This window comes from Triticum dicoccoides, chromosome 3A (assembly GCF_002162155.2).
Source record: "Triticum dicoccoides isolate Atlit2015 ecotype Zavitan chromosome 3A, WEW_v2.0, whole genome shotgun sequence".
Taxonomy (NCBI): Eukaryota; Viridiplantae; Streptophyta; class Magnoliopsida; order Poales; family Poaceae; genus Triticum; species Triticum dicoccoides.
Genome location: NC_041384.1, coordinates 231,977,701 through 231,997,006, shown reverse-complemented (window position 1 = coordinate 231,997,006; position 19,306 = coordinate 231,977,701).

Genomic DNA, 19,306 nt, shown 5'->3' with positions numbered 1-19,306 from the left:
ATAGGAGGTAGGGGACACGATGTTTTACCCAGGTTCGGGCCCTCTTGACGGAGGTAAAACCCTACGTCCTGCTTGATTATTCTTGATAATATGAATAGTACAAGAGTTGATCTACCACGAGATCGGAGAGGCTAAACCCTAGAAGCTAGCCTATGGTATGATTGTATGTTGTCCTACGGACTAAAACCCTCCGGTTTATATAGACATCGGAGGAGGTTAGGGTTACACAAGGTCGGTTACAAAGGAGGAGATATACATATCCCTATTGCCTAGCTTGCCTTCCACGCCAAGTAGAGTCCCATCCGGACATGTGACGAAGTCTTCAATCTCGTATCTTCATAGTCCATCAGTCCGGCCAAAGGATATAGTCCGGTTGTCCGAAGACCCCCTAATACAGGACTCCCTCAGCGGCCTACCGCAACGCCGTACTTAGAATATCATCTCGATTTGAGGGGCTCGAGTTTCATCATGTGGCTCGAGATAGTAATCAAGCAGCAAGCATCCTTGCTCGAATGGGCGCTAAACGCGACCCCGTCCCTCCTAACACATTTTTGGAAAGGCTTTTCAAGCCATCCGTGGTATGGCAAGACGAGAGCGGAAATACCAGTCTAGCACCGATCACACCCCCGGACGCCGAGCATGATTCGGATATCAATGGGGGCTCGGGCACTGAGCCAACGCCTTCCGCTCATGTAATCATGGCAGTTATTGCTCTATGGACCAAACCCTTCTTGGCCTACCTTAATAGGCAGGAGCTACCTAATGATCAAAATGAGGGCCGTTGCATAGTTCGACGCTCCAAGGCCTATAAAGTGCACGAAGGAGAACTCTACAAGAAAAGCACTACTGGAGTTCTTCAAAGATGTATCTCTGAAGAAGAGGGGTGGTAGCTCTTGGCCGAAATACATGCTGGCCTCGGTGGCCATCACGCCGCAGCTCGGGCCCTTGTAAGTAAAGCCTTCCATACATGTTTCTTCTTGCGCAAGGCCCGAGTAGATGCACAGGCCCTTGTACAACACTGTGTAGGATGCTAGCTCTTCCCCAATCAAAGCCATATGCCGCCCACTTCCCTAAGAACTATCCCCATTAGCTGGCCTTTTGCGGACTGGGGGCTAGATATGGTTGGACCCCTTAAAGGGGAAAGCCACAAGAAGAAATACTTACTGGTCATGGTGGATAAATTCACTGAGTGGATAGAGGCCAAACCAGTAAAAACAGCTAAAGCCGAACCGATGATAGATTTTATATCCGGCGTCGTACACCGTTATGGTGTCCCGCACAGCATTATCACTGACAACGGTTCTAACTTCACAGCCGATGAGGTAAAAATTGGTGTGCTAACATGGGCATCAAGCTTGATTACGCCTCCGTATATCACCCTCAAACAAACAGTCAAGTCGAGCGGGCCAATGTCCTGATAATGAGCGGCATCAAAACTAGACTAGTGCGATCCCTAAAGGAGTCGGATAAACACTGGGTCGAGGAACTCGCTTCCGTACTCTGGGGGCTGTGGACCACGCCCAATCGCGCGACCAGATACACACCATTCTTTATGGTGTACGACATAGAGGCTATCTTTCCCTGCGACATTACTCATGATTCACCTCGAGTGCGCATGTACGAAGAGAGAGAGGCCAAGCTTGATTGGTAGGACAACTTAGATGGCCTAGAGGAGGAGCGCGATGTCGCCAAAGCCCTTTCTGCATTTTATCAACAACATGCTCGAAGATACCAAAGCAGGGGAGTGCGGGCAAAGACTTACAACGTCGGTGAGCTTGTTTTACGCCTCCCAAAGAAGAAAAAGGCCAAGCTCAAACAAAAACATGAAGGTCCCTTCATTATAGATGAAGTTCTGACGGGAGGAGCCTACCGCCTTCGCAATGCATCGAATAATCACTTAGAACCGAACCCTTGGAACGCTACTCGGCTCCGAAGATTCTATGCATAAGTAGGACCATGCTTCTTATTCGTTGTTTTGTCTCTTTTTCAAAAAAACTATTTTTTTTTATTTTTTATACATTTCCCATGTTTTGGATAGGCCGAACACTCGAGGGGTACACATCCTTCAATGTATACACCCCGCGACAACTGGGGGCTTCTGTAAATAGAAGCTTATTACTATGTGAAGCCTAGAGCTTACAATACATGTGTCGTTTGCGGATACACATCCTTTCTTGACATTATATGCACCTCAATGACTTAAGTTTTTTGCCAAGATGGGTTGCCTCGCTCCTGTGCTTATGTCCTACGTTCCCGATTTTTCGGCTAGAGCATAAAGGGAGCAACTTTGTGATTGTTACAACTGGGTCATCCGGACATGTAGCTTAGACGGGTGAAGCCGAAAGCTAGCGTGCTTAAGGGAATAATTGGTCGGCAGATCATCGTTGTATTGCAATCCTCTTTAAAGCATTTCGAGACGGTTTTTCCCTACTACAAACCACATGCCTCGGCACATATAATAATAATATGCCAACCCAAGAAAAGGAACCTCTAACGGAACTATTTTTCTTGGAAGATGTTTCTTACATACGTAATATAACATACATCCTGAACTCGAATTTTTTGTCTGTTTGAACACTATGACTGGGTTGCCTAGTTTCCGAAAGGATACTTCCTCTTGTCCTACGTATCCGGAAACACTTCAACATTATTGGTTTGCAGGTTAAAGCCAAAAGTCTGCGATGACAAAATCATTTCACATGTTGAGATCAAACCATAGGTTTATCATAAATGTGCATTGATACATTAAGCTAAAAACCCATTACTTCTCTATGTCATCTATAAGGATGTCCAGTCTACAGTCTTCCTGCAAATATTTCGCAACGATCATGACTTGATCATAGACTAAATTTAACGGGATTTCCTTCCCATCTGGGCCCTGTTGTCCTACTAGAGCCATATGATTCGGATACAGTTTCGAGAAGCGTGTCTTTACCATGGCCTAGGCTTCTCGTGCGCCTTCATGGCAGGCAGACGTCTTCCATAGCTCGAACTGGCGCCGAGCACCTTCGAAGAGGTTTGCCAGGGCTTCCATACTTTCTGGAGGGGTATCAGATGGCCATAACGCCTTCACCATACTCCTCATGGCCTTTCGGGCCTGAGCATGCACGGCGGATAACTCCTTTAGCACGTTGCCTTGAAACCCAGACACTTCCTCCTCTGGTCGACCAGTTAACATGCCTGCCGCAACAAATTCATGATATTCCACATTATGTATTAGACATGAAGTACCTATGGTGGTCCTAAACATGACCAAAAGACATACCGAACATGTCGCCCTTCAGCTTTTCATTTTCCTTCTCAGCGGCTGATATCTGAGCCTTCAAGCTCTCTATCTCTTTGGACTGTTTGTCCTTTTCCTCCTCAAGTGTTCTCTCCCTAGACGCGCTATCACACCCTGCATTTTGTAACATTTCATTTGCATTAATAAAGCATTAAAATTTAGATCAACAAAACCTTCTGTATTATTTATCTTTTATTTTGGAGTTGGATTTCTCTGTGTGGTTTTTCAAGTGCTCTTTAAAGTCAACTACTACACCTTCTATACTTCATCTCCTTGCCCAAACTTCTGCCCAATGATCATGCCATGTGTATAGTGCAATATAGTATTTTCCTACAAAAATAATTTCGCCAAATAGTATTTTCAAAAATTAGTTTTCCAAAAACCCCTGAATTGAGATTTGCACTACAAGTACTTGATTTGGGGTATGAAAAATATTTCAAAAAGTATATTTGTAACCTATTAGATAAAGGATTTCCATAAACCACAAAGATATAATTTTAAAAGTTATTTTCCCATTTTATTTAAAAGCTTTTTCTTAAGGCCAAAAATGGTCTTTAATAGGGAAAAATTATTTTATTGTTTTATAAATATTTGAGAAAAATCAGGGAAACTCAGTGGACATATATTTTCCATATATATGAGTTTCAACACATGGTCATGATCAAAATATTGGACAAAACCTCCCAAAACCATTTCTGCCCATTTCAAGGATTTGAAATATTTCTACAGGAAATATTTTCATAAAAATCCAAGGAAAATCCAGCAAGTCACAAATGCATATTGTTATCGCCATGCAAAGCCTCATGTCAATTAAGGTCATTTTGGTTCACCAAAATGCCCCAAAACCCTCTCTGACCAGAATCAAATTTGAACAAGTTTGTACTAATAACTTTCTCTCCTTGATCCCAACTTTTGTGAGCATGTTCACATGACCAAATGAGGCCACTACACCAAGTGGTGCATCAAGGGGAAGTGGTTTGCTCAACTAGATCTACACAAGTTCATTTCTGCTAATTTCTATGGTTTACAAAAGTTGCATTGGCAACTTTTCCCAAATAAGCTCCAAATTGGTGGAAGACCCTAATTATATGTGTCATTTCACCTTGTGGAGTATCATGGCAATTGGAAATATTTTTCTTACCCAAACCATTATCAAACACCTTCTGCCACTTCTCAAAAATCACCATTTTGACCACTAACACTATTCTCCTTGAGCTCAACTTTTTACCACAGCTCCTCCTAGTCCTCTCCTACCTCCAGTAACTCTTCCCTGGCCTCAGCTCAATGATTGAAGGGTAAAATACCCCCATTTACCTCGCTGGACAGCCCCTCTCTCCCTCTTCTTCTACCTCTCTCCTCTCCTACTGACTCCCCAGGGCATCTGAGGCCACAACCCACTTCTTTACTTCCCCCTAGAGCTACCAGACACCTTTGGACGCGCCCACGTTGCATAAAAATGGCTATGCCAGCCATTTGCACGCTCTGGAGCGCGCTACAGTGTGCTCCCGCATTGTAGCCGCCCCCTTCCAACCGCCTCCCGCCACCTCGGGCCTCCCCAGCACGCCCGACGATGTGCCTCGGCGTTCGCGGCACGCTAAACCCTGGTCCCCCTCTTCCTTCTCCCTCCTCTCACCCCAGCTCGCACGTGTGCTGGCCGCCCGAGCGTGCTAATGGCACGGCTCACATGCGCGGCGTCTCTGACCCCTCCCCGCTCTCTCCCTTAGCTCCCCTCGGCGTAGTCCACAGCCAGCAACACCCCAGACAAGGCGCCAGCTCCTCCCGAGCCCTGTGGCAACGAGCAGGAGCTCGCCGGTGCACGGGTCCACGGCACCCCGCCGTTCGCCTATTTAAGGGTCTCCCCGAGTCCTCCTCTCCTCACCACTCGCTCTCTCACTCCCCTAATCATCCCCCTGCACCCCAGTTCATCTCCAGGAGCACCCGAGCTCGAGATCAGGCTCGAGCTCTGCCGCTTCGGCTCGCTGGAGTTTGCGAGGTATAGGCCTTCCCCGCTCCTCCTCTACCCCGATCTGAAACCGCCTCCTCCCACTGATCATTTCTACTCTCTCCCCCGCCTCGTTTGCAGCCGAAGTCGACCGGAACGACCACCACCCGAAGATCCTCTGCCGCAAGACCTCGTCGCCGGTGAACCAGGCCACCCCGGCGACCGCAACCACCTCCACTTGAACGGCGACTCTGCACTGAGTCCAACGGTGCCATCATCTCACCCCGCCGTGCCCTGCTTTGCCGCCAATCAGCACGCCGTCCCTCTGGTCGCGAGGTCAGAGATGACAAGCGGGCCCCGCCTGTCATCCTCACCTCTCTCTCGCCCCCTCTCTCTCCCACTAGTAGCTGGGCCCCGCCCGTCAGGTTCAAAACTAGCGCGCGCGCGACGGCTCGGCTGGGCCACGTCGCTGGCTGGGCCGCTGCCCTGCGGCTGTTCTGGCCCAGCAGGCACAGAGCCCTTTTTCCTTTTCTTTTTCTGTCACTTTTCCAAAAATTCCACTGGATTAAATATTAATTCAAATGCAACAATTCCAGTTCCTAAAATCTTATAAAAATCCCACCTGTTTAATGGTATAATTTTCACTCATGTCCAAACAACTTTTATGTACTGTCCATATTCAAATTCAAATTTGAATATATTTAGACCCCTCTAAAAATCCATTTCTTCTCTTCTGCCACTCCAAATCCAAAACTAGTAATTTTCCCCTTCTTAGTTTTCATCCTAATATTTAACAAAAATAAGTTGACATTTTTCTGAGCACCTTGGTTTTTCTGTTACCTTATTTTTTTTCTCGTTATTATTTGCGACGATAGATTGCGTTGCCGACGAAGGAGTTCGACCAGAAGGCTTTGAAGACCCAGAATACTTTGCTGAGCCAGGCAAGCAACCCTTTGACCATGTCTATGAAACCCTTTTTATGCATGTCATATAACACTTTATTAGTGTTGCATCGGAATCATAATGAGATGGTAACCACTTTGATGGGTTGCCTCTATTACTTCCTCATTGATACTTGCATTGTGCATGACCCTAGCTCCTTATGAGGGTTATGCCGGTGGGAGTAGATACGATGCTAAAGTAGTGCTACGCAAAAAGGGACGGGAATATGCATGGTGATGGAGACAAAGCATTTTCAAAGGACTTTTCAAAAACCCCGTCGGGTGCCACTTATGCCCGAGGGAGATAATGAGATGGGTAACCACTTGATGAAAAAGTGGTGTACCGAGGCAAGTGTGTGTGTTGCTTTCGAAAACGGATTGGTTTAAGTTGCGATCGTTATTCCAACCTTACATGCGCAAGCACTCTACCCTTATATGGGAAAGGGCATTATTGATTACCTTGGCTGATTCTAGCTTGGAGCCCACATTACTAGTGACGGGGGAGAGTTGGTGCTCTCTCTCGGGATGGGGTCGTGCCAGGTAGGGAGGCCAAGAACATTTTTATGGGGCACCGAACACACCATTCGTACCCTGTGCCACTGGTATGTGATGAATATGGGAGCGAGGCTCCACAATTTTAAGTTGTGAAAGGTTGGGCACGGGGGTTACTACCAATCGAGTGGACTCCATGTTAGTGTCGTCTAGGGAAAGATAGTGATCGGGTGCTTACCCCGGGTACTTGAGGTACTGCGGGTCATGGATGACACGGAAGTTCCCCGGATCTTGTGGGTAAAGTTTGCAACCTCTACAAAGTGTAAAACTATTCGAATAGCCATGTCCACGGTCAACGATAGTTGGGTAACCGCTCTTGGGCTATGTCCACTTGTTTACAAACTAGTGTGTGTGGGAAGTACTTCTTGGGTCAAGTCAAAGGACTTGACATGAATGAGTTGGGTTGGAGCCCACTCCCTTTATGTTGATATATGTAACCAACCCCTATGGTTACTTGAATTCATGCGATGCATGGTTTACTTGTTATTGAACATGTCATAACACAACAAAAATTAGCTTTCTGCAAAAATTTACCTATGTCATGCATTGTTGTATCTTGAGCCAAAACATGGGTTGCTTGCGAGTACATTCAAAGTACTCATTGGCTTGCCACTGGTTATTTAATTGGCCAGGCATGGAAGAACCGGAGTTTGAAGAAGAGTTCTTTGGAGACGAACATGCGAACTAGGACATTTCCCAGTCAGAATGCATGTAGGGTTAAGGCAGATGGCATGGGTTCTACTTATCAACGAAGATTTCCGCTGCTTAAGTTTATTTGATATTCAACCCTTGTGGCTTTATCTATGTAAGACTTGACCATAATGGTCATAATTTGTGTAAGACGGTATGTATGGATGTAAGACTCTTGTTATTTAGCTTCTGTGTGTTCAGTGAGCATTGATCTTTGGGATCACTGTACACGTGCATTCGATGATCACGACTTATGAGTCGTGGTCCCCACAGAGCTGGTATCAGAGCCATCCTGACTGTAGGAAGCCTTAGTTAGCATGGACGTTAGTTAGCTTGAGACCATCTAAACTTCTCTTCTTTTCTAAAGCTTACCCCACCCAAGATATATTTCCCTTATTGACCTCTCCCATTCAACCTTTGTAGATGGCTGCCGTACCCGAAGACTTCCTGACCACCGGATTTCCCGTGCTTCTCGAGGATAGCCTCAAGAAGTGCCAGTTTCACCGAGCCCCCATTTTCACCTACCATGAGCATTGGATCAATGACACTGAGACGGAGTATCATGTGGAAGTGATCGTGAAGGCTAATGACTCTCCAACAAGCTGGTTCTTCGAGGGACCCTAGATGGCAACACTGGTTCTTGCCGTCGAGACAGCAACCCTCAAGGCACTCACCCACCTCCGAGACCTTCTTCCAGAGATGGCAGACTAGTTGGCAACCCGCTTCTTGCCTTATCAGCAGGAAGGTGAGGATGAGAGCAGTGCGCCAACTCCACCATTAGAAGAAGGACTTCCACTCCGATTCCAGACCTACTTTAGCCTTTGTGCAGATAGTTTGGCACAACACTTGGCCTCGGAATCAATGGAGCTCCGAAAGGAACTTCATGAGACCAAGGCACTTCTTCGCCAAGCACAAGGGAAGACGGATAGGATCAAGAAGGAAGGTGCTCCCCCTGGTCAGCCCGCGATTGCATACTGAGGCGGAAGACCCCCAAAGGATGGGGAACCACCACATCAGCACCGCATGGGCGCAAGGGATTACTGCAAGCTCTTCACACCACCGGCAAAGAAACGCCGTGTTGAGATCCTCCACTCCCCCACCCCTTCGAGCAATGAAGGAAGTCAGGCCACCAATGACAAGGAGGAAGACCCAGAAGAGCCAGACTACGCGACCGAGCATTCCACCACTTAGGCATCATTCGCAACCCGGATATGCCCATTAGTAACCCCTACGGTAGGATAGGTCGTGTACCCCTATGTGAAGTCGAGTCCTTGAAATGGTTCATATGAAGCCATGTAGTGTTGTGTTTGCTTTTGATGTGTTTGATGGACGTCGTGCTTTCCTACAGGAACTTGTAAGCGACTACATCTCCCATTTGGATTTTAATGAATGTGTTTGGCCTTTTGGCCCTTGCATGAAAACAATTAGTGTCATACCAACCCCCTTACTAGGCATCCCATCTATATTGCTTTCCCCATCTTTCCCAATCATGAGACCTTGACAGCTCCAACAGGATGCCTGTTGTAACTCGTACTGGTACCTCTACCCAGCAGCAAGAAGCCGGAGGTTCAGCCGGAGTAGAAGCTAGTCAGGACCAAACACAAGGACAAGCTCCACCACCGCCACCACCTCCAAACATGGACATGGCTCAGCTTCTCCAAGCCTTCCGAGAGGAACGCCAAGCCAACACTGCAGCCCTCCAGATGATTGCTTAAGCTGTCAATCGCCAACCGGCGGGAAATGGCAATGGACATTACACGTTGGTGGAGTTCAAGAAGCATGCACCACCCACCTTCATCGAGACTGCTGAACCCCTGGATGCAGACGACAGGGTCCGCACCATTGAGGATCTGCTGGAACTAGTCGGATGCACTGAGGACCATGAGAAGGTGGCATATGCTTCTCACTGTCTCGGGGGAACTGCCAGAGCTTGGTGGGATGGATTCAAGGCCATGCATGCTGAGCAAAACATCACTTGGAATGACTTCAAGGCAGAATTCCGCAAGGCCCACATTCCTTCCGGAATCATGGCCATCAAGAAGCATGAATTCCGAGCCCTGAAGCAAGGAAGTAGCACTGTCAAGGAGTACATGCAGAAGTTCAGTGTTCTCTCAAGGTATGCTCATGAGGATGTCAGCACTGATGCTGCCAAAAGGGAGCACTTCATGGAAGGCCTTAACCAGACTCTGCAGTACTCGCTTGTTGTGTGTGACTGCCCAACCTTTCCTGATCTGGTGAACAAGGCACTCATGCTTGAGGACAAGCGACGTGCTTTGGACGATACTCGTAAGTGCAAGATGATCAGCAAGGGTAGCTCCAGCAACCAGAGGCCTCGCCCGTGGCAGCCAGCCCTGGTCAAGCCAACCTATCAGCAGCCAAGAGCCCCTGCACCTCACACCAACTATCAGCCTCAGCCCTATGCCAACCCCAGGCCAACTTACAACAATCACAATAACAATGCCGACAAGAGCAGCAACCCCAATCAAGTCACTTGCTTCGGATGTGGTCAGCCAGGACACTACTCCAAGAATTTCCCTAACAAGAAGCCCGACGCCCCGCGCCCTAATGCACAGAACCCAGGGCAAGGCCGTGGAATGCCACCAAGGAACCAAGCTCCCCGCAACCCGCCAAACTACGACGAGGGTCATGTGAATCATGTCACTACAGAAGAAGCCCATGAAGACCCGGACGTCGTGCTAGGTACGTTCCTTGTTAACTTAGCACCTGCAACTGTCTTGTTTGATTCTGGAGCCATGCATTCATTTGTCACCCAAGAGTTTGCATTAAAAAGTGGCATGACCCCTACACCCCTGAATAACCCTATGGTGGTGCAAACCCCCGGAGCAGAGATGAGAGCCAAGATAGGATGTAAAGGAGTCAGAATTGTCATTAATGGGGTAGACTTCCTAGCAGACCTTATCGTCTTGAGATCACAAGGCTTGGATGTGATCTTAGGAATGAATTGGCTCATCAAGCACCAAGGCTTGTTAGATTGCGCCAACCGGACCATCACTGTAACCAATGACCAAGGAGTCGAAGTTAAATTTACCTCCAACCCCTCCTCTGCTCAAGCCAACCAAGTCAACTGTCTGACTGAAGTCGGATTGGAGCAAGTGCCGGTGGTATGCGAATACCCCGATGTCTTTCCTGATGAGCTACCGGGAATGCCTCCAGACCGAGACATTGAGTTCATCATCGAGCTCATGCCCGGAGCAGGACCCATCTATAAGAAGCCCTATAGAATGGGATCGGAAGAGTTAGCAGAGTTGAAGAAGCAACTGGAAGAGCAGTTGAGGAAGGGATTTATCCACCCTAGTGTCTCCCCTTGGGGATCACCTGTTCTGTTTGTGGCAAAGAAGGACGGTACCATCCGCTTGCGCATTGACTACCGCTCCCTCAATGAAGTTACAATCAAGAACAAGTATCCACTTCCCAAGATTGAAGATCTGTTTGATCAACTCAATGGGGCCAAGGTGTTCTCCAAGATCGACCTCAGATCTGGGTACTACCAGCTGAAAATCAGACCCCAAGATATTCCGAAGACGGCATTTGTAACCAGATATGGCCTGTATGAGTGCATGGTCATGTCCTTTGGATTGACCAATGCCCCAGCTTACTTCACGTATCTCATGAATAAGGTCTTCATGGAATATTTGGACAAGTTTGTTGTTGTCTTCATTGATGACATTCTTGTCTTCTCGAAGACGGAAGAAGAGCACGAGCAACACTTGGGGATGGTCCTAGACAAGCTTCGAGAGCACCAACTGTATGCCAAGTTCAGCTAGTGCGAATTTTGGCTGCGTGAAGTTGGATTCTTGGGTCATGTTTTGACCGAAGAAGGATTGTCAGTCGATCCCGCTAAGATTGAAACCGTGACTGAATGGCAATCCCCAAGCAATGTGAAGGAAGTCAGAAGCTTCCTCGGACTTGCAGGATATTACCGCAAGTTCGTTGAAGGATTCTCAAGCATTGCACGACCCATGACTCAGCTCTTGAAGAAGGACAAGAAGTTTGAATGGACATCGAAGTGCGAAGAAAGCTTCCAGGAGCTGAAGAAGAGATTGACCACCGCCCCAGTTTTGGCCACACCAGATATACACAAGGAATTTGTGATATATTGTGATGCGTCGAGAACCGGACTGGAAGGTGTTCTGATGCAAGAGGGCAGAGTCGTAGCTTACCTTTCGAGGCAACTACAGCCTCATGAAGAGAACTATGCTACTCATGACCTCGAGTTGGCAGCTGTAGTTCATGCCCTAAAGACATGGCCACATTACCTCCTAGGGAAGTGGTGTGAGATATACACGGATCACAAAAGTCTAAAGTATATTTTCACTCAGAAGTAATTGAACATGAGGCAAAGAAGATGGCTAGAGTTGATCAAGGATTATGACCTTAGTGTTCAATACCACCCTAGAAAGGTTAATGTGGTAGCAGATGCATTAAGCAGAAAGGCTTGTTCCTTGAATGCTATGCTTAAGGACAGGCTACCCGCCTTGTATGAAGAACTTGAAAGCTTCGGGTTGGAACTGGTTGCACCAGGATTCTTGGCCAACCTCGAAGTTAGGCCTACCTTGATAGATGATGTTAAGGAAGCTCAGAAGGGACACGAAAGTATTGAAGGCATCAAGAGGAAGATTAAGGCAGGCAAGGCCCCAGGATTCTCAGAGGATGAGCAAGGAATTGTGTGGTTTGGGAATCGCATTTGCGTACCCAACAAGATTGAGCTCAAGAATTTGATCTTGCAAGAAGCTCATGACACCCCGTATTCCATCCACCCCGGAGGAACCAAGATGTATCAAGACCTAAAGGAAAGATTCTGGTGGCATGGCATGAAGAGAGAGATAGCCACTTTCGTCGCTAAGTGTGACATATGCCAAAGGGTCAAAGCTGAACATCAGCGACCCGCTGGATTGTTACAGCCTCTCAAGGTGCTTGAATGGAAATGGGATAAAGTCGGAATGGACTTCATCACTGGATTACCCAGGTCAAATAAGGGACATGACTCCATCTGGGTCATAGTCGACCATTTGACCAAAGTAGCCCATTTCATTCCTGTCAAAACGACTTACAAGGGAAACCAGCTAGCCAGCCTCTACATCAACAGAATCGTAAGCCTTCATGGTGTTCCCAAGGAGATTGTGTCAGACCGAGGAACCCAGTTTACCTCAAGGTTCTGGAAGAAGTTCCAAGAGGCCACGGGGACCAAGTTGTCCTTCAGCACTGCTTTCCACCCACAGACCGGAGGTCAGACAGAACGAGTGAATCAGATACTCGAAGACATGCTCCGAGCCTATGTCTTAGCATATGGAGCTAGGTGGGAAGATTGCTTCCCTTTCGCCGAGTTCTCCTACAACAATAGTTATCAGTCAAGCCTCCAGATGGCACCATTTGAGGTGTTGTACGGACGCAAGTGTCGCACACCCCTCAATTGGTCAAAGACCAGAGAAGGACTAGTCTTTGGGCCCGATATCCTCCATGAAGCAGAAGAGCAAGTCCAGCTTGTCAGAGAGCGTTTAAAGACTGCCAAGTCAAGGCAGAAGAGCTACGCTGACTCACGTCGGAGAGACATGACCTTCCGAGTTGGAGACCATGTCTATCTCCGGGTCACACCTCTCAAGGGAAACCAGCGCTTCCATGTCAAAGGAAAACTCGCACCAAGATACATCGGCCTCTTCGAGATCACTAAACGGTGAGGACAAGTGGCTTACCAGTTGGAACTGCCACCTGAACTATCCGATGTGCACAACGTATTCCACGTGCACAACTCCGGAAGTGTCTCCAAGTTCCAGACAAACCTGATCTTTGCAAGGACGTCGATCACCAAGCCATTGACCTTCAACCCGATTTGACCTACCGCGAGAGACCCATCTGCATTTTGGACGAGGCTGAACGACGCACTCGAAGCTGCACCATCAAGTACTTCAAGGTCCAGTGGAGCAACCACACTGAAGCAAAAGCAACCTGGGAACGTGAAGACTACCTTAGATCCGAGTTTCCGTATCTCTTTAAAGCCTAGATGAGGAATCTCGGGGATGAGATTCTTGTAAGGGGGTAGGTCTGTCACACCCTGCATTTTGTAACATTTCATTTGCATTAATAAAGCATTAAAATTTAGATCAACAAAAACTTCTGCATTATTTGGCTTTTATTTTGGAGTTGGATTTCTCTGTGTGGTTTTTCAAGTGCTCTTTAAAGTCAACTACTCCACCTTCTGTACTTCATCTCCTTGCCCCAAACTTCTGCCCAATGATCATGCCATGTGTATAGTGCAATATAGTATTTTCCTAAAAAAATAATTTGGCCAAATAGTATTTTCAAAAATTAGTTTTCCAAAAACCCCTGAATTGAGGTTTGCACTACAAGTACTTGATTTGGGGTATGAAAAATATTTCAAAAACTATATTTGAAACCTATTAGATAAAGGATTCCCATAAACCACAAAGATATAATTTTAAAAGTTATTTTCCCATTTTATTTAAAAGATTTTTCTTAAGGCCAGAAATGGTCTTTAATAGGCAAAAATTATTGTATTGTTTTAAAAATATTTGAGAAAAATCAGGGAAACTCAGTGGACATATATTTTCCATATATATGAGTTTCAACACATGGTCATGATCAAAATATTGGACAAAACCTCCCAAAACCATTTCTTCCCATTTCAAGGATTTGAAATATTTCTACAGGAAATATTTTCATAAAAATCGAAGGAAAATCCAGCAAGTCAAAAATGCATATTGTTATCACCATGCAAAGCCTCATGTCAATTAAGGTCATTTTGGTTCACCAAAATGCCCCAAAACCCTTTCTGACCAGAATCAAATTTGAACAAGTTTGTACTACCAACTTTCTCTCCTTGATCCCAACTTTTGTGAGCATGTTCACATGACCAAATGAGGCCACTACACCAAGTGTGCATCAACGGGAAGTGATTTGCTCAACTAGGTCTACACAAGTTCATTTCTGCTAATTTCTAGGGTTTACAAAAGTTGCATTGGCAACTTTTCCCAAATAAGCTCCAAATTGGTGGAAGACCCTAATTATATGTGTCATTTCATCCTGTGGAGTCTCATGGCAATTGGAAATCTTTTTATTACCCAAACCATTATCAAACACCTTCTGCCACTTTTCAAAAATCACCATTTTGACCACTGACACTATTCTCCTTGAGATCAACTTTTTACCACAGCTCCTCCTAGTCCTCTCCTACCTCCAGTAACTCTTCCCTGGCCTCAGCTCAATGATTGAAGGGTAAAATACCCCCATTTACCTCCCTGGACAGCCCCTCTCTCCCTCTTCTTCTACATCTCTCCTCTCCTACTGACTCCCCAGGGCATCCAAGGCCACATCCTACTTCTTTACTTCCCCCTAGAGCTACCAGACACCTTTGGACATGCCCACGTTGCATAAAAAATGGCTATGCCAGCCATTTGCACGCTCTGGAGCACGCTATAGTGCGCTCCCGCACTGTACCCGCCCCCTTCCAACCGCCTCCGGCCACCTCGGGCCACCCCAGCACGCCCGACGATGCGCCTTGGCGTCCGCGGCACGCTAAACCCTGGTCCCCCTCTTCCTTCTCCCTCCTATCGCCCCAGCTCGCACGCGCGCTGGCCGCCCGAGCGCGCCAAGGGCACGGCTCACACGCGCGGCGTCTCTGACCCCTCCCCGCTCTCTCCCTTAGCTCCCCTCGGTGTAGTCCACACCCAGCAACACCCCAAACACGGCGCTAGCTCCTCCCGAGCCCTGTGGCAACGAGCAGGAGCTCGTCGTCGCACGGGTCCACGGCACCCCGCCGTTCACCTATTTAAGGGCCTCCCCGAGCCCTCGTCTCCTCACCACTCGCTCTTTCACTCCCCTAATCATCCCCCTGCACCCCAGTTCATCTCCAAGAGCACCCGAGCTCGAGATCGGGCTCGAGCTCCGCCGCTTCGGCTCGCTAGAGTTTGTGAGGTACAGGCCTTCCCCGCTCCTCCTCTGCCCTGATCTGAAACCGCCTCCTCCCACTGATCATTTCCCCTCTCTCCCCCGCCTCGTTTCCAGCCGGAGTCGACCGGAACGACCACCACCCAAAGCTCCTCCGCCGCAAGACCTCGTCACCGGCGAACCAGGCCACCCCGGCGACCGCAACCACCTCCACCTGAACGGCGACTCTACACTGAGTCCAACGGTGCCATCATCTCACCCCGCCGTGCCCTGCTTTGCCGCCAATCAGCACGCCGTCCCTCTGGTCGCGAGGTCAGAGATGACAAGCGGGCCCCGCCTGTCATCCTCACCTCTCTCTCGCCCCCTCTCTCTCCCACTAGTAGCTGGGCCCCGCCCGTCAGGTTCAAAACTAGCGCGCGCGCGACGGCTCGGCTGGGCCACGTCGCTGGCTGGGCCGCTGCCCTGCGGCTGTTCTGGCCCAGCAGGCACAGAGCCCTTTTTCCTTTTCTTTTTCTGTCACTTTTCCAAAAATTCCACAGGATTAAATATTAATCCGAATGCAACAATTCCAGTTCCTAAAATCTTGTAAAAATCCCACCTCTTTAATGGTATAATTTTCACTCATGTCCAAACAACTTTTATGTACTGTCCATATTCAAATTCAAATTTAATATATTTAGACCCCTCTAAAAATCCATTTCTTCTCTTCTGCCACTCCAAATCCAAAACTAGTAATTTTTCCCTTCTTAGTTTTCATCCTAATATTTAACAAAAATAAGTTGACATTTTTCTGAGCACCTTGGTTTTTCTGTTACCTTATTTTTTTCTCGTTATTATTTCCGATGATAGATTGCGTTGCCGACGAAGGAGTTGGACCAGAAGACTTTGAAGACCCAGAAGACTTTGCTGAGCCAGGCAAGCAGCCCTTTCACCATGTCTATGAAACCCTTTTTATGCATGTCATATAGCACTTTATTAGTGTTGCATCGGAATCATGATGAGATGGTAACCACTTTGATGGGTTGCCTCTATTACTTCCTCGTTGATAATTGCATTGTGCATGACCCTACCTCCTTATGAGGGTTATGCCGGTGGGAGTAGATAGGATGCTAAAGTAGTTCTACGCAAAAAGGGACGGGAATATGCATGGTGATGGAGACAAAGCATTTTCAAAGGACTTTTCGAAAACCCCGTCGGGTGCCACTTATGCCCGAGGGAGATAATGAGATGCGTAACCACTTGATGAAAAAGTGGTGTACCGAGGCAAGTGTGTGTGTTTCTTTCGAAAACGGATTGGTTTAAGTTGCGACTATTATTCCAACCTTACATGCTTAACCACTCTACCCTTATATGGGAAAGGGCATTATTGATTACCTAGGCCGATACTAGCTTGGAGCCCGCATTACTAGTGACGGGGGAGAGTTGGTGCTCTCTCTCGGGACGGGGTCGTGCCATGTAGGGCGGCCAAGAACATTTTTATGGGGCACCGGACACACCGTTGGTACCCCGTGCCAGTGGTATGTGATGAATATGGGAGCGAGGCTCCACAATTTTAAATTGTGAAAGGTTGGGCACGGGGGTTACTACCAATCGAGTGGACTCCATGTTAGTGTCGTCTAGGGAAATATAGTGATCGGGTGCTTACCCCCGGTACTTGAGGTACCGCGGGTCGTGGATGACACGGAAGTTCCTCGGATCTTGTGGGTAAAGTGTGCAACCTCTACAAAGTGTAAAACTATTCGAATAGCCATGTCCACGGTCAACGATAGTTGGGTAACCGCTCTTGGGCTACGTCCACTTGTTTACAAACTAGTGTGTGTGGGAAGTACTTCTTGGGTCAAGTCAAAGGACTTGACATGAATGAGTTGGGTTGGATCCCACTCCCTTTATGTTGATATCTGTAACCAACCCCTATGGTTACTTGAATTCATGCGATGCATGGTTTACCAATTATTGAACATGTCATAACACAACAAAAATTAGCTTTCTGCAAAAATTTACCTATGTCATGCATTGTTGTATCTTGATCCAAAACATGGGTTGCTTGCGAGTACATTCAAAGTACTCATTGGCTTGCCACTGCTTATTTAATTGGCCAGGCATGGAAGAACCGGAGTTCGAAGAAGAGTTCTTTGGAGACGAACATGCGAACTAGGACGTTTCCCAATCAGAATGCCTGTAGGGTTAAGGCAGATGGCATGGGTTCTACTTATTGACGAAGATTTCTGCTGCTTAAGTTTATTTGATATTCAGCCCTTGTGGCTTTATCTATGTAAGACTTGACCATAATGGTCATAATTTGTGTAAGACGGTATCTATGGATGTAAGACTCTTGTTATTTAGCTTCTGTGTGTTCAGTGAGCATTGATCTCTGGGATCACTGTACACGTGCATTCGGTGATCACGACTTATGAGTCGGGGTCCCCACACGCGCCCTTTGCGGTCTCTTTCAAAACCGCTAGTTCGGCGGTAACTGCACTCAGTTGCGTCTGTTTTGTGTTCAACTCTTGAGCTAGCATAGTGTTCTTTTCTTGCAGAACCTATACAAATTATCGATCCTTAAATCGGTTTGCTTCACCGTTTCAAGTCTCGGGGGCTACTGGCATACGACCATGCAAAATTGTGTCAAATTTTACCTGTATTTTCTTTGAGAATAGCTGAATAACTCCGGCAACGCCATCTTGAGCGACTCGGATATATGCATCTCGCGAACTCAGTGCGGTGAATTCTTGTTTGGACGAGGCCGGAGCACACATAGCTTCCTTCAAACGACGATGATTCATCACGCTCTCCACTTCGGAATTCATGATCGACACGTCATCTGAATCCTCTTGAGGAGGCGGAACGAGCGCAGCATTGGCTTGTGTCCTAGCCGACGAGTCCTGCACCGGATTAGTAGACATTTTGCTATTTGGGCATTTTCCCACCGTTTGCCACGTACTCCTCCTAAAAATAAAAGACAAAAAGGGGAGACTCTTAACAATCTAGGCTCATGCCTAGGCATGCATTAAGTATGCATACCTCATGGAAGACTGTGAGGTCTCCGCAGTACTCCTGGTCCCTTTTCATTTTGGACGACAACCTTGCGTGGGGGCCGCCCTTGAGGAGATACGGTCCCTGGAGCGCCGATCCTCTTAAAATCCAGATCAGTACAACAGGAAAGGATACAAATAAGGATCTCTTCTTAGGAAGCCTCTGGATGCAGAATGGGTAAAGGCGAGGGTAGTCGGTGATGATGGCCACATCCGAACCTTCAAGGCTCGCCTGATTGAATACCCCATTGTTGAATTCTCTCTCTCTCTCTCTCTCTATATATATATATATATATATATATATATATCTGGATCCTCGCAAAAGCCACGATCTTCATCACGATTACGATCCTCCGGCTGGGGAGCAGGACAGTAGACGTCCTCGGTCATCCTCCTCCATGACTAGTTGGTGACAACAAAGAGTACATTCGGTTAGTGTCTGCAATGCAGTGAAATAAGCACAGACGATCGAGATCTTACTCATTCGATAGGGGTGTACTTGGAATAGGCCTCCCGATGGTTTAACCAAAGAAAATCTTCTTTTTCGCCCTTGTACAGATTGGCCAAAATTGAAGCTAGTTCGGCTGGGGTATCCAGACCCTGACGCCTGTAACGGAATGCGTCGTCTTCTCTGTTGTAACACCATAAAGGAGTTACTCTGGATTGAAGAGGCTGCACACACCTCTTTATTGTGATCGCCATGACTTCAACTATTGAGAGTTCGGAATGGGCTAGGAGGCTGACCTTGCTGACCAACCTCTGTATCTCCGCACTGTCCTCTTCTTTAGGACTTCGGGGACACCAGTTGAGGTGCTTCTTTAGAGGGGCGCTAGAAAATTCTGGGAGACTGCGCCTGACTGGATCTGGCAGCGGAACATCATCCATATAGAACTACTCCGAAGACCACTGTGGGTATGCTTCATTAGGAGTTCCTACGGGGTAT